This window comes from Protopterus annectens, chromosome 4.part0, assembly GCF_019279795.1.
Source record: "Protopterus annectens isolate FY-2018-M chromosome 4.part0, PAN1.0, whole genome shotgun sequence".
Taxonomy (NCBI): Eukaryota; Metazoa; Chordata; order Ceratodontiformes; family Protopteridae; genus Protopterus; species Protopterus annectens.
Window position 1 is genome coordinate 883,746,407 of NC_056733.1, and position 23,993 is coordinate 883,770,399.

Below are 23,993 nucleotides of genomic sequence, written 5' to 3' on the forward strand. Positions count from 1 at the left end.
ACAGACTAGAGATTTATTTACATATTTACAGACTAGAGATTTATTTACAACAAGAGTTTGGTCAGTTAAAATGAGCGTAAAGTAGAAAATAATCTGCTGATAGAGGGACTATGTCATTGAGAGTGGGGTTACAGACATGGTTCCCAAGTGGAAGAGGTTAGGTTGGGCCTTGACAAGGACAGATTTTGGTATTAAGAAGATGATGTTTGAGTTTTTCTTTAAAGTGAGATGGGTGAATGGTGGAACATATGTCTCTAGGAAGTTTGTTCCAAGTTTGGGCGATGCAGTGTTTATATAAGAGTTTGCCTGCTGCTTTTTTAGATTGGTAGGTGTGTAGTAGTTGCTGATTGGAAGCACAGAGAGTGCGAGTAGGTGTGTAGATAGCGATGAAGGAAGAGAGAGCAGGGCTAGATGAAGGTTTGTAGAGAATGAAGTGTAACATTTGAAGATGTCCTTCAAGGATGCATCTGCAGTCATAACAAATGGGTTGTCCTGTCGTCAGGCAGCCCTTCGGTCGGCCGGATTCCAAAGTCTGGGTCTGGCCTCGGCTGGTGTCGCACTTCACCTGACGTCATCTCTGCTGGTCTTCGGGTATAAAGGCATCAGCCGACGCCATTTTCCTCAGTCTTTCTTGCCGCGTGGCGCCCGAAGCAGAAGCTGTTCGCAAGTGCCGGTCGGTCAGATCCAGAGATTACTACTACTGAATACTACTTCGAAGACTTCTAAAAAGCTAAGTACCCCATTGGGGACTCTTTCTTGCCTCAGCCGATGTCAGAAAAAGTAAATAACTGTTTAACTTGTGGGAAACAAATACCTCATAAAGATTTCCACTCTTACTGCTTACCTTGTTTAGGCCCAGACCACGACGTAGCAGCCTGTTTAGCCTGTGCTTCCTTCAACCGGCGAACGCTTAGGCGGTCGGAGTTTGCTGAACAGTTTTCGGCTCAGATTTTGCGTACATTATGCCGCCGGATCCTCCGACTTCTCAAATTGTTAAAAACGCAAAGAAAAGACTGACACTCGCGGTCCGCGGTTTGGAAACCACGGTTAAGCAAACCGCAGTGTCTCAGTTTGGCGAAACCGAGCAAACGGGTCAATCTTCAGCGAATCCATGACTAATACCGAGGCTCCTGCTACCCTAGTTGAATCGGCCTCTGAAGTTTTGCCTACTAATGTGGTTCCTATAGAATTATCGGACACCATCCCTTTGGATGTCTCTACCCCAGCACGTGGTGCTGCTAGGCCTCCTGCAGCCATGTCTATTAAGGCCTTTGCCAGGGCTAAAGCAGCCAAAACTGCTAAATCAGTGCCTGTTAAGCCCCCCTCACACAGGCCCAGTTCCAGTTCTCAAATGCTTACTCTGGCAGAGGATCTCATCTCTTTAATAAGGGGATCCCAATCTCACCCAGACAGGGCCTCTCAGCTAGTAGTTGCTGATTGGAAGCACAGAGAGTGCGAGTAGGTGTGTAGATAGCGATGAAGGAAGAGAGAGCAGGGCTAGATGAAGGTTTGTAGAGAATGAAGTGTAACATTTGAAGTTGTGATAGCAACACTAAATTGGGGATGAAAGGGCTAGGCAGTGATGTGTATTGTAAGTAGAGTTTGTGATGACTCTGGCTATGTTGTGGTAAGTTTGTTGGAGTTTGTTAAAGGTTGCTGTTTGAATGCCGGTGAACACAGGAGCAGCATAAAGAAGGGAGGAAAGGAGGAGAACATGTGCAAGGGAGAGTCTAGTAATTGGAGTTAGAAATCTTTTGGTACGATAAAGTAGACCTAGTTTCTGGTTTGTCTTTTTTTACAGTTTGGAGAAGGTGCATATTAAATTTGAGTTCATCATCGATGATGACTCCAAGAAGTTTTGTATGAGCTTCAGGTTTAATAGTTTTGTTATTAGAGGAAGTGATAGAAAAGGAGGATTTGTGGTGAGAAAGAGAGCGGGGGAGAAATAGTAATAGTCTCGTCTTTTTGGGGTTGAGGATGCGTAGGTTACTGGTTTGCCACTGTTCACTAGCTAAAAAGGTATAGGTTCATAGGTAGGTACTAGGCTATCGGCCCAAGGGCCTACGTAAGCCTAACCAGCAAGGTACCATAGCTTACGCCACCCAAGAAAGTTATTTTCCTGTGCCACTGTCCAGCAGAGAGACAGAAGTGATCCCCGGGGTGTATTTCCTATTTCCCATCCACTCATCAAGATTTTTCTTGAAGAGTGCTAATGAATAACTTTGCTTGACATAGATGGGTAGCTTGTTCCAGAGTATAGGAAGTCTCTGGGACATGAATCTATCCCTTCAGCATGTCCTGTTTATTGTGGTGACAAGGTTTAGGTCCCTAGAGTGTGTAGCTTGGAGGGATTGGGATTTCTTTAGGTGTAGCATGTCTAACAGCTCTGGGTTTGACATAGCTTTACATGTTAGGCAGAGATCACCTCAGAGTAGGCGATATGCTACGGAGTAAAGCTGGAGTTTTTTGAGGCGGTCAGTGTAGGGCATTTGTAGGCCAGTAATCCTCTTTGTGAGGTACTTCTGTGGCCTTTCCAGCTGCTGCAGATGTCTTGTGAGGTACATTCCAAAAGGGGCGTTGTACTCTATAACGGGTCTAATGAGTGACGAGTAGAGGGGAACAATGACCTCTTTTTTCCTGGATGAGAACCCTTTCATGATGAGGTGTGCCATGTAGAAGGACTTCCTGACTACTGTGGCGATGTGACTATCAAAGGAGAGACTACTGTCCCACCTGGGTCCCAAGGTCTCATCACACATTCGGTGTTAAGCAGATTGCTGCCTATGTGGTAGTTCATGGGTACAGAGTTTTTATGTTGAGTGAGTGCATGGAGTTCAGAGATGTTGTCTGAGATGCAGATGAGAGTGGAATCATCAGCATATTGGATGAGGGAGGATTGTTTACAAGATGTGTGGAGGTCATTGGTGAAAATATTGAACAGGAGGGGACAAGGATGGAGCCTTGGAGAACTCCAGTTGGGATAGGTTAGATTGGCAAAGAGGAAGAGAGCCATTTAACAGACTGCTGTCTGCTGGATAAGTAGTTGGAGAACCATGCTAGGGAGGAGGAAGATAGACTGAGGCTTGCAGGTTTAGATAGTAATAGGGGATGGGAGATGGTGTCAAATGCTTTGGAAAGGTCTAGGAAGAGACAAGAGATAAGTTTGTTGTTATCCAGGGCCTCAACAATGGTATGGGTAAAGGATAGGAGGGCAGTAGTGGTACTATGGTTAGGACGAAAACCCTGCTGGGTGGGTGTGAGAAGATTGTGGTGGAGGAGATATTTTAGAAGTTGTGAGTGGATGTATCTTTCGAGAATTTTAGAGAGGGGGGGGTAGGATAGCTGTGGGACGATAGATGGGTCTGTGGAGTTACCACCTTTGTGTAGAGGTATAGTGAAAAAGGATTTCCAAAGGGTAGGTACAGTGGATTCCTGAATGAACCTGTTGATTAGTATAGACACTGGGTAAGCTATTGAATCAGTTGCCAGTTTGAGAAAGGTAGGAGGTATATTATCAGTGGAAGGAGAGCAGGGCTTGAGTTTGAGAAGAAGGGATTGGATTTAGGAAGTAGTAATGGGGTGTAAGGAGAAAGTATTAGCCTTTCATGGGTTGGGAGGGGTAGTCAGAGGAGTAGTGTTGCCATTGGATGGTAAGAGTGCTTGAATAGTGTCAATAAAGTGCTTATTAAGGAGGGTAGCTGTTTCCAGAGGGGTTGTATTTGGGTAGGGGGAGGGGTTTGAGGGGCAGCCTGGAGAAAAAATGTATTGATGGTCGACCAGAACTTATGAGGGTTGGATTTGTTATTTAGTTAGGCAGTGGAAAAGAAGGACTTTTTATCAGCATTAATTTGTTTCTTAGTAAGATTTCTGAGATGTCTATAGTTCTGAAGTGAGGGTAATTCCTTAGTTTTGCTCCAGGATTTCCAAGCTTTATCTCTTTGAAGCATAAGGGATTTAGTTTCTTTGGAAAGCCAAGGAATGTAATTGGAGTATGGCTGCATATCCCACTGGTCTTCTTTAAGACATACGCCACTGGTCTTTAAGGCAGTCTCCACAATAAATTTTTAATATTGTTTGAATATCCTTTTAGCAGATGGAGTTGTCTTAGCTGGTAATCATAAGCATTTTTTTCCAAGGTCCTCTTTGATGCCATTGAGGGAATATCTTTTGGGATGATCTGGTCAGTATCTGCCAGTACTTTTAAACCATTCCTGATATATAGAAAGCTAGAACTTACTATTCCTTTGTGTTTTTTTTTTTTATTAGAAGCTCATAAAACTGAAGTTTTTTTAATTTCATCTGGAATTACTCTTCATGAAAAAAACGGTCAGAACCTTTGTTCATTTTTGTCTTCTGTGAGTGTAAAATTAACAGACAGGGTAAACCGTTAGTGTGTGGGGCTTAGTCACAAGGTGATTGCTGTAACTGCTGCCATAACTTCAGCTTTCCCACCATTTTTCCACTTAAGTTTTTTTTTAATTCCCACTGTCTGTCAAACTGCCGTTCTCCTGCAATCAACTGACCAGTTCATTCACAAATGTGTCAGGAGCTGACTTATGCAAGGCTGTCATCCTCGTAGTCATGAAAGGCTTTTTTGCTTTAGGCCCTAACCATTTCTGTCATGATGGCTGATGAGTGCCCAGGTCACTGTAGTAGCCTTCCGTATCCCCTCTGTGCATTTTTTCTTCTGTGCATGCACAAGTGAAGGGGTGCTACCACCAGTTTGGTAGTGACAAGCCAGTGCCCGTGGTATTTCCTTTTATGATGCTTTGCATCCTCCAATCCAAATCTTCTTTTGCTTGGTGACATCTGACCAGAACCACCTGCGTCTTCCCCAGGATAAGCAAACCAGTATCAGCTGCCTCTACCATCCTCCCTTGTTAGTTTCATCCTGCACTCAGGCAGTTGTTCGAACTTGGATTGGGTGGGTTACAGTTGAGGTCTTCTCCTTGTTTGCCATACAGTTGGACTCCAGTTGTGTCCCACCTTTGCTGTCATTGGTGATCCCTTGGTAAGTGATTAGAAAGTAAAAAAGAGCATTGGCTAGCCGAAGGTAATGAAGTAAAAGTGACCCATTGGTGCTTTCTTATCTGTTAAAGAGAGACAAATTAAGTAATAGGTAGTGGAACTGTTTCAAGAGTTATTATGGAAAGTAGAAATTTCTTCAGAAGGAATAGCTAGTGAGTGAGACAAAGTGAAAATGATGTTTAGAAACATGGTAAAAATAAGAGAGAAATAGATATGGCAAAAGTTAATATATTTGTTTAGAGGAACTGACAAATGTTAAAGTACTGCAGAAGAAGGGGAATCTCACAGAACATTAAGGTAGTAACTGCAGAGTTTAAAGGGAAAAAAAACTGAGTATTTGGATAATATACACAAATGTAGAAAGCTACGGTTAAAAACTGTTTTGATAACAGTTGTAGAGTACAAAAACATTTAACACAATGACTTGGGCAATAAAAGGTAGAAAGGATTGTTGATGAATTTAGGGAGTCTATAACAAGAAAAATAAAATGCAGATCCTACAGAGGTATTAGAAGTATTATGATGATTTTACAAAAAAATTGTATAAAGCAGAGTAATGCAAAACCAAGAAAAGGGCACAAATGGAAATATTTATGGAAGACTTGTGCCATGGTTAGCTGCAGATGTGATTCAAAGTTAATGGCTAAGATAGGAAGAGATGAGATAAAACCGGTGGTGTATGTTCAGTCAACAGGGAACTCTCTAGGAACAGATGGTGTTCCTATTAAAGTTTGCATGTTGGGAGGGAAGAAAATGACAAAAATCTAGAAGGTTTTGTTTAATAATATTTTAAAAGAAAGGCAAATACCAGCGTCTTGGAAGAAAGCTGTGGTGGCCGCAGAGCTGGATCATGGTCAAATGGGGCCCTAAGCAGGGTAAGGGACCAAGGCGCCCACCCCAGGGCCAGTCCGGTGTCCATTACTTGTCAGGCTCCTCTCAGTTACCATAAACACCATTCAAAACTGTCTGCACACACACTGTTTTCTTCTTTACTTCTGAAATGAAGACAGAGATGTGGGTTTAATTTAAATCTTTTAATTTATTATCCTTTGTTGACCAATTTAGTTTCAATAGGCTAGTAGCCTCTTTTGTGGGGAAAACCCCTAGAGGCATTTATACTACTAGGAGAGATCTGGCCAAGGCATCAGGGAACTTCCTCCTACTATTTTTGATAGCTCAGCTGGATGTAAAAGATCTCACAGCACCTACTATCAACATAGGCAGATGGGGCTTCAGTTCAAAATCTCATCCGTAGGATGACATACTCAGGAATGCAGCACCCCCCCTTCCAAAGTGCACTATAGTGTCAGCAGTCCATCTCTATAGTGTGGGATTAGAACCCACAGCTTTCTCTACCAAAAGTACATATGATACCTGATGCACTACTACAACACCTGTCAGATTGTATACCACAAACGCTGATGGCCATTTGCTAAATAAAACAGTTGCTCATTAAAACCAGACATAGTGTGAGCAGCAGTAAACTTCTTTTCCCTTGAAGCTCATATTCAGTGAAAATATATTAAAACTTACATTTATTGAAAATGCACCTGGCCAGCGGCAGATTGAGTACCTTGGTTCCTTGGCTGTTTTCAAAACCAGACCCCCCCCCCCCCAGACACACATATGCATTTTTTAAGACCATGCTGAAATGTGTGTTATTTGATTCACCTTCCTGATTTCATGTATTTCTTGTTAAATACTGTAGCATTTATTAGCGTGCATTTTAGATGTGTAGTTTTGAACATTTTTCCTATTAATCAGTGAGACAAAATATATGAACCTATAAATCTCAGAAATGCCCATTTCAGAACATTTCAACCAACTGTAGTAACTAACTGTAATTATAGGGTCTGGTAGTTGGTACTCTTGTCTCCTGTACCCAAGGTACAGGGTTTGAGCCAGAATACATTAATTAACTAATCTGCAATCTCTAACTAGGGTATTTTACAGAAAACACACACACACACCTTCCTAGCTTGTACCTGGCATTTTTTGCTGAGAGCCAGTAAGATTCCAAAGCTATAAAGGTGTGGCATGCATTTCTTGAAAATCCTAAATTAGGAAGACAGCTGTCTTGCACTTTTTGCCAATCAAATCTCGCATGTTGCTCTGCATGTGTGAGTCTGTAATGCTAAAGCAATAAGATGCACACACACAGATGCATCACAGAGAGAGAAGGTAAAAATGGCGTGCATCTAAAATCCTTAACCCTAAAGCAGTAGATTAAAAAGTAATGTAAGAAAACTTTTACTTCTTTTTAAATTAAATTAATGTTGTGGCCAGTCCCCCACCCAAGTCAGCGGGACCTGCACAGCTGCATAGGTCGCTTCGTGCTGGATCCAGCTGTGGGTAGCTGTATTACCCAAAGAAGGTAATGATTCTTCAGAACCACCTTCATAGTGGCCCATTTCAGTTTTAAACCATGATTATAAAGTGCTTATGTTTATACTAAGAGAACGGCAAATGTTTGCCAAAATTGTTAGATGTGGATTAGTGTGGTTTTTATGAAGGGAAGGCAAACATTTGACAACATTAATAGAAAAAATTATTATCCAGAGGGAAGCAATATGTAGAAAATGCTGCTATTTTTGGTGGTTTTTGATGTATAGAAAGATTTTGATAGAGTCAGCTAAGATTGTATGAATAAGGCAGTGGTGTTCTCTGATAGAATGAAAGGGTTAATTAGGGAGATTTATAAAGGGTTTGGAGGGAAGAATTAAGGTGACAGGTTTCTTTTCCAACATGCTATGGTTTAATAGAGGAACCAGGCATGATTGGCCTCTGTTCCATTTATTTGGTTTATATTTAGAGCCTTTGGCAAAGAAAATAAGGGACTGACAGATTCAAGTATATAATTGGTTTGATAATCAAGAAAAGTTAGCTTTATGTCCAGATGATGTTTTGTACTTGATAAATCCAGAAAAGGGCAACTTGGGGTTGTGGAACATTCTGAGACAGTTTTTTTAGGGATTTAAAATAAGTGAAGATAAAACAAAGGTTCTAGCAGTAACCTATATACCTACCCGTGAACTGGTTCAGAAATACCCATGTCTGTAGGGACATAAGTAATACCCATGTCTATGAAGACATGATGAGATGAATTATTTAGGAGTATGGAGTAAAACAGATGATCATCGTGCTATACTGCTGCAGTCATCACACTTGGGTTATCCTGTCGTCAAGCGGTCCTGCAGTCGGCCAAATCCCAAAGTCCTGGTCCAGCGTCGGTTGTCATCGCCTCTTCCCTGATGTCAGTGCGACAGGGGTATAAAAGACACAGCTGACGCCATTTTCTTCAGTCTTTCTTGCCGCGCGGTGCCCGAAGCAGAAGCAGTTCCCAAAGTGCCGGTCAGCCAGCTCCTGAAATTTTCGAATCGAGTTTCAGCCCGAAGTCTTCTTTAAAGCTAAGTACCCCATTGGGGAAACTTTTCTTGCCTCAGACCGATGTCAGACAAAGTTAATAATTGTATTTCTTGTGGGAAGCAAATACCTCATAAGGATTTTCATTCTTATTGTATTCCTTGCCTAGGTCTAGACCACGACGTCTCTGGTTGTCGGTTTTGTGCTAGGTTCAACAAACGTACAATTAAGCATCGGGCAGAATTCGCCCAGCATTATTTTGGCAGAAAATTTAACTATAGCATGCCGTCGGAGCAACCGACATCAGCAATGATTAAAAAACGCAAAGATAAGGACCGGCACCCAAGGCTAAGACCAGATACCGAGGCCTCAGCAAGGCCTGACGCCGGTTCTCCAGTTTTCAGCGAGGCGCCTTCGCAGCCCCTGACTACCGCTGATTCAGAATTTCTGACGGCATCCCAAACCGAAGCAGTTGGGCCTCAGGATCCGGTTCCACCTCACTCCTCGGACGCCAGCCCCGACGGGGAACCGGAAATTTTGGATAGGCCTTCGGTCTCAGAAGATGTTTTCAAACCAACAACGGTCTCTGCCAAGCCTTATGCTAAGCCCAAAGCCCCCTTGAAAGTTAGAAAAACGGGGCCACACACCCCACCACAGGCCCCTATGCCTAAAAAACAGATGCTTAAGATGGCTGAGGATTTAATTACACTTATCAGGGGATCCCAACCCCCACCTGACAAAAGGCCTAGACTGGAGGAAGATTATCCTTCCTCTGACCAAGCATCCATTTCCTCAGGCAACTCTGATGACCAGGATTACTCCTTCCCTCCTTATGAAGACTCAGATGCTGAAGAGTCCATTCCCTCTGTCTCCCCCCCTGAAGACTACTCCTTTGGGGAAACTTTACACACCATGAGGGAACACTTCCACTGGGAAGGCCAAGATTACTCTGACTCCAAGAAAAGACTCTGTGAGTTTCTTCTTCTTCCACAGCATAGACCCCTAGCAATTCCTCCAGTTTTAGACATTTTGGATGATGTTTTCTCTGAATCCAGTTTAAACCCAGATTCCTTACCTCCAGCACCAACTAAACCAGACAGATACTACCGAGTTCCTGATACTCATAAGTTTCTATACAAAAGCCCTAATGCAGACCCCGAGACCATTTCCCAGGGTCCCAAAGGGGTTAAGGCCTCTACTGCTAAGAATCCACTTTCTTCTGAAAGAGATTCCAGAGCATTGGAAAGATGGGGGAAAAAAGTGTATACATCTGCCACGTTGGCCATGAGGGCATTAAACTGCCAATTCCATATGCTAAAATACCAACAGTATTTGATTACACAGTTAAAGCAGAAGCTGATCCCTCAGACAGATCACTTAGATTTGAAAGAGATGCAGGATTTGCTGCATGCAGCAGAACAGGTGGGAAAACATACCTTACAGTGTGGTTTTGATTCATTGGAAGCCTCATGTAGAGCAGCTGTCACAGGGTCTGTCATACGTAGGCATGCTTGGCTTAAAGAACAAGCCTTACCAGAACATGTCAAAGCTAAGTTATTGGATGCCCCATTGCAGAAAAATGTGTTATTTGGTGTCAAAGCAGAGGAAGTTTTAAAGAAAATGGAAGAAAAGGCAAAATCTATGCAAACAGTTAAAGATTTTTTACAGGTACAACCTCCTCGTTTCAGCAGAAACTGGCCATCAAAAAACTGGTCCTTTCCTGCATCAGACAGACCCCAAAGAGGTAGGTACAGGCGCCCAAGGGGCAGAGGCCAGCCACAAGGTTCTTTCAGGCCTAGACAATGGCATACAACAACTCAAAGAGGTGGAGACGAAAGATCTCAACCCTTCAGGAAACAAACACAATGACTTCCCTCTTCACCTGCCAAGCAAAATTGCCCTGGCAGCACCTTTGGGAGGGACACTGGCTCTATTTCCACAAAATTGGCGCATCATAACAAAGGACAAATGGATTCTGGACATTATTACCCGAGGCTACAAATTTCATTTCCACACTTTACCTCGGATGAGAGGCATGCCAAATCTGCCTCCAAACCAATGGGCAGAGCCTCAAATGCAAATTTCAGCTCTCATGGATATGAAAGCAATTCAAAAGGTACCTATAAAGGAGCAAGGTCAAGGTTTTTACTCAAGACTTTTTCTAGTCCCAAGAAAGGACACAGCCTGGAGGCCCATCTTAGACCTCTCAATTCTGAACACATACCTGGAGGTACCCAAATTCAAAATGCTCACACTACAGCAGCTCCTTCCCATGCTGGGCAAGGAGTCTTGGCTGGTAACGTTGGACCTCAAAGAGGCATACCTGCATGTCCCTATCAGACAAGATTGCAGAAGATACCTCAGATTTTTGGCAGGTACAACGCATTATCAATTCTCTGCATTGCCATTTGGCTTATCTACTGCGCCCAGAGTATTTACAAAATGCCTGGCATCAGTAATTGCATATTGCAGACAACGAGGAATACAAATTTATCCATATCTGGACGACTGCCTGATCCAAGCAGACAGCAAGGACATTCTATTACAGCATCTGGCTTTTGTAACACAGCTGCTCAGTTGCCTAGGGTACACAGTAAACAAAAAGAAGTCAAAACTTATACCCTCGCAACAGATAATATTCCTGGGTGCCAGCTTAAACACAATGGCCCAGATGGCTTACCTCACACCAGACAAACAAAAACAAGTGACTCAATACTTCAAAAAGATAGCAACTTTTACCCAGCTCACTGCAAGGAAAATCCTGCAGGCATTGGGGTTCATGGCATCATGCATTCAACTAATCCCATATGCAAAGCTGCATATGAGAAAATTACAATGGTACCTGAAAAGTGTATGGTCTCAACACAGGCACAGCCTCGAAACAAATATACCTATCATTCCATGCCTTCAAAAAGAGTTCCTATGGTGGGCTCAAGCATGTCAAGCAAACAAGGGTCTTCCTTTCGTCTTACCTCCAGCAAACCAAACCATGACAACAGATTCTTCAGACTACGCCTGGGGAGCACACATGGCAGGACAGTGCATACAGGGCAAATGGTCTGCAAAACAAGTGCATCTTCACATCAACCAAAAGGAGATGCTAGCTGTGCAAAATGCACTGACAGCCTTCAAGGACCTCTTGCATCCAGGACAACTTTTAATAAGAACAGACAACACCACAGTTATGTGGTACATAAACAAACAGGGAGGAACACACTCCTACCCTTTATGCAGACAGGCTATGACCTTATGGAACACAGCATTGACCTACCAAGTACAACTACAAGCACAATTCCTGCCAGGAAAGGAAAACATATTGGCAGACGAATTAAGCAGAAATATGGCAGATCCTCACGAGTGGAGACTACACCCACAAGTATTTTCAATGATAACTCAAAGATGGGGATGTCCAGACATAGATCTATTTGCCTCCCCCAACAATTGCCAACTACAAAAATTCTGCACAAGGACTTATCACTCCCTAGCCTGGAAAGTGGACGCTCTATCATTCAGTTGGACAACACTGACAGTCTATGCCTTCCCTCCACTACCTCTATTGACCAAGGTATTATTGAAGGTCAGATCAGAGAGACCACAAATGATCCTCATTGCTCCGGACTGGCCACGCCAGCACTGGTACCCACTACTAAGGAACTTGACTCACAGCCCTCCATGGATCTTGCCTCAATTCCCACTACTGTTGACTCAGAAAAACTATCAAACCCGTCACAGCCAGCTCAGTACTTTAAATTTAGCTGCATGGAGAATTCCTTAAATTATCAATCAACACTTCTCTCAAAGGACGTCCTGAATGTAATTATGGAGGCCAGGAGGCCCAGCACCAGGAAGACTTACTCAGACAAATGGAAAAGATTTTGTGCATGGCACCAGGCTAAAGGTCAAAATCCTTGGATACCAAACATTCCTCACATACTGCCATACCTAACTGAGATGCTCCACAAAGGCCTTTCCTTCTCCTCCATTAAGATCCATGCTTCAGCCATTTCAGCTCAATATAATACGGATCCCCCAATTTTCTCACACCCTTTACTTAGGCAGTTTCTCAGAGGGGCTAAGAATATAAGACCCCCCAGAAAACCACCAACACCAACTTGGGACCTGAACTTCTTTTTAGAAAAGTTAACACTACCTCCATTCGAACCAGCATTCTCAGCAGAACTACAATACTTGTCTTGGAAAACAGCCTTGTTACTGGCTATTACCTCAGCACGCAGGGTCTCAGAACTACAGGCACTTATGGCAGTGGAACCTTTCATCATTTTCCATCAGGACAGAGTCTCTTCTGAACTAACCCTACCTTCATGCCCAAGGTAGTATCCAGTGTGGCTTTGAATCAGACCATTCATTTACCCACCTTTTATCCTAACCCACAGAATAAAGGAGAAAGGCTCCTTCACTCTTTGGACATTCACAGACAGCTACATTACTATTTAGATAAGACAAAGATCTTCAGAAAAACTGACCAACTCTTTGTATCATATGCTGCAGGTTCACAAGGAAAGGCTATTTCAAAACAGACCATCTCCAAATGGATAGCACATTGTATCCGCTTTTGCTACTCGCACCATGGGAAGGCAGTGCCTGTCAATATTAGATCCCATTCTACCAGGGCTACTGCAACCTCAGCAGCCTTTCTCAGAGGGGTTCCAACCAAAGACATTCTGGAGGCAGCTACTTGGAGTTCAGTGCACACCTTTACCAAGCACTACCACTTTCCATTATACTCAAAAACCAGAGCTGGTTTTGCCACTGCAGTTCTGCAGGGCATCCTAGCATCACCTAGCCCAGTTTAGTACCAGCCACCCTTCCATAGCTTTGGGATTCTACCCAAGTGTGATGACTGCAGCAGTATTGCACAATGAACATAGTATAGTTTTGTACCTACCATAAATGTAGATGTTCGAGTGGTTATACTGCTGCAGTCCAGGTTACCCTCCCTCCATCCCCTCTACATGTCAGGGTGTTAGTTACATCTCCATGTACATCAGTCTATTGGATGCATGTCTATATGGTGTATTTGCTAACAGCTAGTACTATTGCTTATCTACTAAGGTATTGTTGCATAGCTATTGTATTGCCTTCCTAGTTGGGGGCACCTGACATCTGGGGCAAGAAAAACTGAAGAAAATGGCGTCGGCTGTTTCTTTTATACCCCTGTCGCACTGACGTCAGGGAAGAGGCGACGACAACCGATGCCGGACCAGGACTTTGGGATTTGGCCGACTGCGGGACCGCCTGACAGCAGGATAACCCAGGTGTGATGACTTCAGCAGTATAACTACTCGAACATCTACATTTATGGTAGGTACAAAACTGTACTTTCTTTGTGTTTCACTGTCGCAGCCATCACATTTGGGTTATCTGCCTGCATGTAGCCCTCAGCTGGCCTGAATACCAGAGTCTTCAGATTTCTGCATCGGATGCTGTCTTTTCTTCCATGATGTCAGGTCGTCAAGGGTATAAAACATGCAGCCGAAGCCTTTACATCAGTCTTGCTTGCCGTGCGGTGCCCGAAGCAGAAGCAGTTCGCAAGTGCCGGTCGGCCGTCTCTTGAAATTTTCGTTTTCGAGTTTCAGACCCGAAGTCTTCAAAAAAGATAAGTGACCCATTGGGGATCCTTTTTCTTGCTCTAACCGATGTCAGTAAAAGTTAACAATTGTCTTACCTGTGGAAAGCAAATACCTCCTAGAGATTTTCATTCGTACTGCATCCCCTGTTTAGGCCCAGACCATGACGTCCCTCGCTGTCGGTTTTGTGCTTTGTTCAACCCTGAGCTATTCGTCGTCGGGCTATTTTTGCAGCCAATTACTTTCGTACTCAATCTGTGTACTCCAAAATGGCTTAGTTAAGCCATTTGACTACCGATCTTCCGAAAAAATGTAAGGATAAAGACAGAGATAGACTGCATAGGTCCAAAACTGCCGACAATGCTTCCGTTAAGCTAGTCGCCAGTCCGCCAGTACTCAGTGAGGCGCTTTCGCAGCCCCTGATACCCACTACTTCAGATTCGCAGACCTCTACTGAGACCCATTCGGAGTCCAGTATGCCATGAGATGCTCCTTCGACTATGGAACCTGCGGATGACTCTACCTTGGATGGGTCTAGAGCCGCTGTGCAGGCACCGGCTTCTGAGGATGTATTCAGGCCTACAGACATTCATATTAAACCAATGCCATCATTTTCATCCAGGCCAAAAACTCGCACTATGCCTAGAAAACCGACAAACAAACCGCAGGCTCAGGCCCATATGCCTCAAAAACAAATGCTTAGAATGACTGAAGACCTTATTACCTTAATTAGGGGAAGCCAGCCTTCCCCCTCTAAGAGACCTCAAACTGATTTTCTTTCTGATTCTTCTGATCAGGAATCTGATATTTCTGCTCCTTCTGATTACCAGGATTTGCCCTTACATACTTATGAGGATTCTGATGCAGAGGATTCCATTCCCTCTGCTTCTCCTCCAGAAGATCTTTCTTTCGGTGAAACCTTGCATACTGTTAGGGAGCATTTCCGCTGGGAAAGCCAGGATTACTCTGAGTCCAAAAAGGGACTTAGGGAATTCTTACTCCTGCCTCAGCACAGACATTTAACTACCCCTCCTGTTGTGGACATTGTAGATGATGCCTTCTTGGAATCTAGCCTTACCCCAGACACTTCTCCAGCTCCCAGAAAACCTGACCGGTACTACAGGGTACCTGACTCTCTCAAGTTCCTCTTCAAGAATCCTTCTGCGGATCCAGAGACCATTTCCCAAGGACCAAAAGGCATTAGGCTACTGCTGCCAAAAATCCTACCCCTTCTGATAGAGATTCTAGAGCCTTAGACAGATGGGGTAAGAAGGTATACATTTCTGCTACTTTGGCCATTAGGCTTTAAATTGCCAGTTTTATATGTTAAAGTATCAGCAGCATATTATGGGACTACTTAAACAGAAAATTATGTTGATTCCTGACTGTGCTGAACACAAAGAATTGCAAGATTTAATGCATTCTGCAGAACAATTTTTTAAACATATTTTGCAATGTGGTTTTGACGCTTTAGAAGCATCTTGTAGGGCTGCTGTCACTGAGTCTGTACTTAGAAGGCATGCTTGGCTTAAAGAACAAAACTTGCCAGATCATGTTAAAGCTAAATTACTGGATGCTCCCTTAAACTAAGACTGCCTTTTTGGCAACAAAGCAGAAGTCCTCAAAAGGATGGAGGAAAAAGCTAAATCTATGCAAACTGTTAAAGATTTCCTAAAAGTACAGCCTCCCAGATTCAGTAGGCATTGGCCTTCAAAGAACTGGTTCTTTCCAGTCCCTTCCAGGCCTTCTCAGTCCAAACCCAGGAACAGCAGACCACCTAGACTACAGTCTCAGGCTGCGCACAAACCTAAGCAGTGGGGGGCTCCCACGTCCAAAGCAGGGAGTAGTAAGCCACTCCCCTACGGAAAAATGGCACAATGATTTAACCTTAACCCTTCCAAGCCCTGCTCAACTACCTGCTCCCTTAGAAGGAAAGCTTGCCCTGCATGCTAAAAACTGGGAACTCATTACCCAGGACAAATGGGTTTTGAACATAGTCTCCCAAGGATACAGATTCCACTTCCACACACTACCAGCCCCAAATGGTTGGCCAGACCTACCCCCAAATCATTGGGCAGAGGCCCAACAGCAGTTTCTCTCTCTTCTCAGTATCAGGGCTGTTCAACCTGTTCTGGCAGAACAAAGGGGACAAGGTTTTTATTCAAGACTTTTTTCTGGTACCCAGAAAAGACAACTCCCGATGTCCTATCCTGGACCTCTCTATTCTCAACACCTTTCTGGTAGTTCCAAAATTCAAAATGCTAACTCTTCAACAGCTTCTTCCTATGTTAGCCACGGACGCCTGGCTGGCAACCCTAGACTTAAAGGAAACTTTCCTGCACATCCCCATAAGGGAAACTTTCAGGGCAGGCTCTATGCACTATCAGTTCTCTGCACTTCCCTTTGGCTTATCTACTGCGCCCAGGGTATTCACAAAGTGTCTAGATCCAGCCATTGCATTTTGCAGGCAGAGAAATATTCAAATTTACCCATACTTGGACAGTTGTCTGATTCAGGAAAAAAGCCAGGATGTGCTATTACAACACCTGGCATTTGTAAAGAAACTTCTAACCTCACTGGGGTACACCATCAACGGAAAGAAATCTCACCTAGTACCCTGCCAACAGATTGTGTTCCTGGGAGCAAGCTTGAACACAACTTCCCTGATGGCATTCCTCACTCCGGAGAAACAAGTTTATTTGACAACCTACTTCAAACTATTGGCCACAAAACCCCAGCTATCTGCAAGGAAAATACTGCAAGCCTAGGGTTCATGGCCTCTTGCATTCTACTAATTCCATATGCAAGACTGCATATGAGGAAACTCCAATGGTATCTAAAAAGCCTATGGTGTCAACATTCTCAGGACCTAGAAACAATGATTTCTATCATTCCTTGTATGAAGACAGAGTTCCCTTGGTGAGCAGAGGCCTGCTGCCATAACAAGGGACTCCCTTTCACTCTATCCACTGCCACCCAAACCCTAACAACAGACGCATCAGACTATGCATGGGGGGCTCACATGGCAGGGCAGTGCATTCAGGGCAAATGGAACCCGAGACAGATGCACCTGCATATCTATCAAAAAGAAATGTTAGCTGTACAGAATGCTCTGACAGCCTTCAAAGACCGTATTCTTCCAGGACAACTATTGGTAAAGACAGACAACACCACAGTTATGTGGTACATAGACACGCAGGGGGGAACCCACTCATACCCTCTCTGCAGTCTAGCTATGGCTCTGTGGAACACACCCTTGAGCTACCAAGTACACCTACATGCTCTATTCCTGCCAGGCAAACTAAATTCACTGGCAGATGACTTAAGCAGAAGTCTCATGGACCCACACAAATGGAAACTAGAACCCAAAATATTCAACCTCTTGAGGAACAAATGGGGGACTCCAGAGGTAGACCTGTTTGCCTCCTCTCAGAACTACCAATTGAACGGATTCTGCACAAGAACTCCCCACAGTCAAGCTTGGAAAGTGGATGGGCCTGTCCTTTACCTGGGAAAGCCTATTGGTTTATGCCTTTCCCCCTCTGCCTCTCCTCTCGAAGGTTCTACTAAAGATCAAACAGGACAAGCCAAGGATAATACTGATTGCAGCAGACTGGCCACACCAGCACTGGTACCCCCTCTTGCACAGTATGACACTGCTGCAACCATGGCACCTGCCTCAGACCCCTTCCCTGCTCTCCCAGCAGGCGGGCCAGATTCTGCACCCTCAGCTTCAAACCCTGAACCTTGCAGCCTGGCTAATTCCTTGAGCTCTCCTCTAGCATCCCTCAGTAAGCAGTTGCTGGATGTCATTCTGGAGGCAAAGAGGCCTAGTACTAGAAAATCCTAGGCTGAAAAGTGGAAAAGATGCTGTTCCTGGAGCCAGGCTCAGGGGATGGGCACAGTGGTGCCCAACTTACCTCATATTCTACAGTACTTAACAGAAATGCTCCACAAGGGCCTATCCTTCTCGTCAATTAAAGTTCATGCCTCTGCCATTTCAACACATTATAATATTGAACCACCCCTCTTCTCTCACCCCTTGCTAAAACAATTCCTTAGAGGGGCCAAAAATTTAAGACCCCCCAGGAGAGCTCCCACTCCAGCCTGGGACCTTAACTTTGTATTGGAAAATCTCACCCCCCCCCCCCCTTGAGCCAGCTGCAACAGCAAAGTTGAAATTCCTTTCTTGGAAAACAGCCTTCCTTCTAGCCATCACTTCAGCAAGAAGAGTGTCTGAATTACAGGCCCTCATGGCAGTGGAATCCTTCATTATCTTCCATGCGGACAGGGTTTCCCTCCGGAGTAATCCTTCCTTTATGCTCAAGGTGATGTCTAGTGTGGCCCTAAATCAGTCCATTCATTTGCCTACTTTTTTCCCTAATCCACAAAATAAAGGGAAACGAATGCTGCACTCTCTGGATGTGCACAGACAACTTAGATTTTATTTGGACAGGACTAAGCCTCTCAGAAAATCTGAACAGCTGCTAGTTGGCTTTGCTGCAGAGGGGTAGGCCATTTCAAAGCATACCATTTCGAAATGGATAGCCCATTGCATTAATTTCTGCTACAAGGAACATGGAAAACCTTCCCCACAGGGGATAAGCTCACATTCCACCAGGGCTGCATCTACCTGTGTGGCTTTTCTCAGAGGAGTCCCTGCCAGGGACATCCTAGAAGCTACTACCTGGAGCTCTGTACATACCTTCACCAAGCAGTACCACATGCCTATCTTTTCTAAATTCAGAGCTGGATTTGCCACTGCAGTCTTGAAGGGCTAAATAGCTGGCCCTAATGCTCTGTAACTTCATCTTCCCTTCCTTAGCTTTGGGAGTCAACCCAAATGTGATGACTGTAACAGTGAAACACGAAGAACATAGTACAGTTGTGTACACTTACCATAAATGTAGATGTTCAAGTGTATTCACTGTTGCAGTCCTGGTTACCCTCCCTCCAGCCCCCTAACTTCTCTTGGCTCTACCTTTCTTTCTTGTTTGGTATATGTATTTTTTCTGGTGTATTTGCTTTTTGATGGGGGTGTACCATACCATATAACTGCTTCCTGTTGTGAGGGCACTTGACATCTGGGGCAAGAAAAACTGATGTAATGGTGTCGGCTGCATGTTTTATACCCCTGGCGACCTGACATCATGGAAGAAGAGACAACATCCGACACAGAAATCTGAAGACTCTGGTATTCAGGCTGGCTGAGGGCTGCCTCTAGGCAGATAACCCAAATGTGATGACAGCAACAGTGAATACACTCAAACATCTACATTTATGGTAAGTGTACACAAGTGTACTATTCTAGTATGGGAGCTAAGGATATGTGAGAAAGGACTAAAAGATAATACAAAGACTGAGAAGATGGAACCTTTTGGTTATGGATATGCATAGTAAGACACAAGTAATGAAAATGTGTCTAGTCCCTTCATTTTTATATACGTGTCCAGCATATTTCGGTCAACCAGAGGAGAAGTTATGGTTGATAGTTAATAAAGAGTTGAGGATGTGTGTGTCTGGGAGAAGAGGGCAAGAGCCACATGGGGCAACTTGATTCTCCCCATCGAAAAAGCTGGTTTAGGATTGCCTGATTTGTCGGAATACTTTAGAGCTATGTTAAGAATCATGTACATAACACATGTAAAATGTTATAAATCAAAGTGGAAAGGGATGATGATGAAACGGGCGATTCTGAAAAGTAAGCTGAGAGTGCAGATTTTGGATGCATATCATTAAGAGAAACAACCATACGGAATATTATATTCATAAAGTAACAGAAGGCATTCAGTGAACTAAGCCAACACAGGAATGGAGAAAGGAAATTTTACCAGTATGAATTATTGCATGTAGGGATATAAAAAATTGGCAAGAGGTTGCCGGAATTTATTGGTGAAATTTAGCCAAGAACCAAGGTATTGGGAGCAAGTAACTAGAGAGGGAAAGGTAATAGAGGGGGTTGAGGTCACAAAGACATTCGAACCGTAGGTTAGAGACTGCCTTCTCTATCAGGAATTGATAACAGAGTATAGGCAAAGGGAAAGAGAGAGCTAGGGGAGTCCTAAGTGGAAGTCCTACCCTGGTAGAGTTTTTAATTGAGTTTGGAATAAAAGTTGCTGTTAAAAAGGGATAATTAGTAGGGCATATAAAATACTGAACAATAATTATAGGAATCAGTCAGTGGAGTTACAAAAGATAGGGAATATATACCAGAAAGGCGGTTTACCAAGGAACAATGGAAGGACACCTGTATGGCTCTCAAGTGTGCAACTAAGTCCAGAAGGTTTAGGATCTTTTCTTGGCAGTGTTTGCACAGTTATTTATATACCCCATGCAGACTTTAAAGAATTTTCCTCAGGTAAGCAGCAAATGCTTGGAGGTGTGATGGGACAAAGAGGGGTAATTTGGAACATGTCTTTTGGGAGTATAATGAGCTGGCATATTTTTAAAATTCCTTGCAGAGTACTCTGTCAAAAATGTTTGGGTAGCAAATGGCTGTTTTGAGCTGGGACACGGGCTCTGATTGCATAGACATGGGCCACTATGGGTCTCCCTGAAAAGAGGCTACTAGCCTAGTGTGACTAACTCAATCAACAATGGATAAGTATATAAATAAAATAAAATAAATTAGGTTTAATTCTTTTAGCTGCCAGAAAGGTAATTACATGAAAATGGAAATCAAAACTGAAACTAGTTGCAATTGAAATACTGAATATTGTAAAGGAGACAGAAGAACTGGAGATGGGATCTTAAGGAAAAGACAGGAGCAAACTACATCTAACAAAATGGAATTTGTAGGAACATGAAGAATAATGTTCAGATGGTGGAGTGAGGATTAAGGGAAGGCAGAAACTGAACTGCATAATTCATGTAATGGAGTTAATGAAAAATTGTTAAAAAGAATAAACACACACACACACACACACACACACACACACCAATTGGCATAATCGTTAAGGTCTTCGCCTTCCATGCATAAGGTACAAGGTTCGATCCTGACCTCCAACCAATGCCTGTTTGGAGATTGCAAGTTCTTCCTTTGTCTCAGTGGATTTCCCCCACGTCCAAAAAACATGCTGAGTGTTTCCATCTCAAACTCACCAATGAATGGAGCTGTGGACAGCAGCACAGACTCTACATGGTGCCCTACAGGGGTAAGAGTTGTACAGACCAACCAATATGTGCATTTACTGTGGTGTGCAGTATCCTCAAGATAGGAGAACACGGATCACAAACTGTGCGCCATAGCAGGGCTAGCCGCTTGGTATCAAATATGTCTCTAGGTGATTCGGTCATGTTGACTAATGTTGCCAAAATGGGCATGGGTCGTTACCAGTGCTAAGTGGGTTGAGGATCTGGCCTACTCTGACCTATGCCAGGGACCCTTGCTTAATGGTGGGAGGGGTATATATGCCCCCTATTGACCAGTGTGTGCCTGCCGCAAAGCCCAGCAGCCCTGGGTCAGTAAGCTACTGGCAGCCGTGTCTAGTTGCCCAGCCTGCTTTACTTGGGTTAGCTCTGTTGAGTGAAAGCTGGACGTAAAACCAACCAACCTGCCAAACCTGAACTGAGAATTGCTAAACATAATGTAGGTTCACTGACAGGATGCAGCTTGGAAGTGGATGATATGATGATACAGAGGAGGCTGGACATCCTATGTATCCAAGAGACGAGATGGAAGGGCATGCATCAAAGCCATTTGGCTTGGGATCCAGACTGTACTTCTCAGGAGGGGGACAGGCTACAAATAGTGTAGGAATTGGGGTGAGAGAGAGAGACTTCAGAAGGCAGTGAGGGATATCATCAGAATTAATGACATACTCATGGCAATCAGACTCCTGTGTAATGATAGGGCAATAGTGATAACTCAGCCTATGCCCCACAGCAGGATTGTGATAGCGAGGAAAAGAGTGCATTCAGACAGCTGTTGCAGGACCTAGTAGATAAAGCAGAACAACATGAATTGGTGTTGATAATGGGTGACTTGAATGCACATATTGGGACAGACCGAACAGGATATTAGGACTGCCTGGGTCCACATGGGTGGTGCAACAGGAATAAAGAAGAAGAAGCCATTCTAGACTTCTGTCTGGCAAATGGCGTGATAGTAGCCAACACATGCTTTAGAAAGGGAGACAGTCACAAGATCACATACAACAGTAGCCAACATGCAACTCAGGTAGACTTCCTCCTAGTAAGGAAAAGGCACTGGAGTAGAATACATTATTGCAAAATCATCCCCAGTGAAACAGTTGCCCCCCAGCATAAACCACCAGTTGGCACAATCATCTGCAAGCAGTGGTCAGGGAAGGCTCTAAGGTCAACAGAGACCAGGTTGAAGACGTGGAAGTTGACTGTAGAGAAAGTACAACAGTTCAAGGAATTTCTCAGGGCTCTTGTATCCCAAGAAGAGGAGGAAATAGGTGGAGTTGAACAAGAATGGCAGCGCCTAAAAACAGCATGTGTTAGGACTACAGAAAAGATATGTGGCAAAGCCAGATATGGAAATAAGATACATAAGGAAAGCAGATGGTGGAATGCATAAGTCCAGGAAGTCATCAAAAGAAAGGAGTGCAGGAAGAAGTGGGAGATGGAAAAGACTGACCAGGCTGGGAAGGACTACTTGTTAGTAATAAAGAAGCTAAGAAAGGATTTACAGTAGCAAAGAACAGGGCATCGGAGGCACTCTACCAGTTCTTTGAAGGTGGCTCAGTAGGTAGCACAAAGAAACTGTATCATGTTGTAAGGCAAAGACGGAAAGATAAAGAAGATAGTCAGACACCCTTCCTAAGGGATGCCACCAACAACCTGCTCACCAGCCCAGAGGACATTAAAGGCAGATGGAAGGAGTATTTCCAGCAGCTTCTGCATGAAGAAAACCCCACAGAAGCTGTATTGCCCCAGACGCAGCCTATGATGAAAGAAGAGGGGAAGCCCACTCTAGAAGAAGTAAGAACAGCACTAAGGAAAATGAATTCAGGAAAAGCAGCAGGCTCAGATGAGGTCACAGCAGATCTGATAAAGATGGGTGAGACAGGGGAGATATGGCTCCTGAGGATACTAATAGCAGTGTGGAGAGAAAGGCGTATCCCCGATGATTGGAGAATAAGCATCCTCATGGCAGTGTACAAGAACAAAGGGGACATCCACAACTGTGGGCAGTACAGAGGCAACAAACTCATATCACATTGCATGAAGGTTCTGGAGAGGGTGACTGATAAACAGATACACAGAGTAGTAGAAAGTAAGGTGGGAAATGAGCAGTTTGGATTCAGATCAGGGTGCAGTACAATAGACCCGATGTTTGCAGTGAGACAGATACTTGAGAAGAAGCTAGTGATGAGGAAAGATTCCAGCTGGGCATTCCCAGACTTGGGTAAAGCATATGACAAGGTCCCGAGAAAGTTGATCTGGGCAGTACTGCGGTGGTTTGAAGTCCCAGAAACATTGGTAGAATTAGTGCAGGCTATGTACAAGGACCCAGTGATTCAATTATGAACAGTGTTCGGCCTCATAGAGGGATTCCCAGTGGGAGTGGGTGTACACCAGGGTTCAGCTGTGAGCCCACTGCTGTTCATACTGGCGAATGGACTGCATTAGCAAACAGGTCAGAGGGGCAGATCAACAAAGTTGCTTTATGCAGATGATGTAGCATTACAGGTTGACTGAGCAAGAACTCCAGCAAAGGATAGGAGAATGGAATGAAAAACTGAAGGCACATGGAATGAAACTAAGCACAGATAAGATGGTGGTAATGGCAGCAGGTTAGGGAAATCAGAAGAAGCTGAGAATAGAGATAGAAGGGAAGATAGTGGAACAGGTAAACAGCTGCAAGTATCTGGGAGGGGTGGTTGAGGAGAAGGGAAGTCTGAATGAAGAGGTCAAAGCTAGAATCAGAGGGGCTGTGGCCAACTGGCATAGAGAATCAGGTGTAGTCTATGACAGAAGAATGCCAAAGAAGCTGAAAAGTAAGGTGTACAAGACAGTGGTGCGACCAGTACTACTGTATGGTAC

At 44.0% G+C, this 23,993-nt stretch overlaps 1 protein-coding gene across 4 annotated transcripts in view; it reads left to right on the forward strand.

The window, feature by feature from the left end:
• Positions 1 to 23,993, forward strand: part of CABIN1 (calcineurin binding protein 1) — a 4,301,447-nt gene that overhangs the window by 2,098,285 nt on the left and 2,179,169 nt on the right. The window lies entirely within an intron of this gene.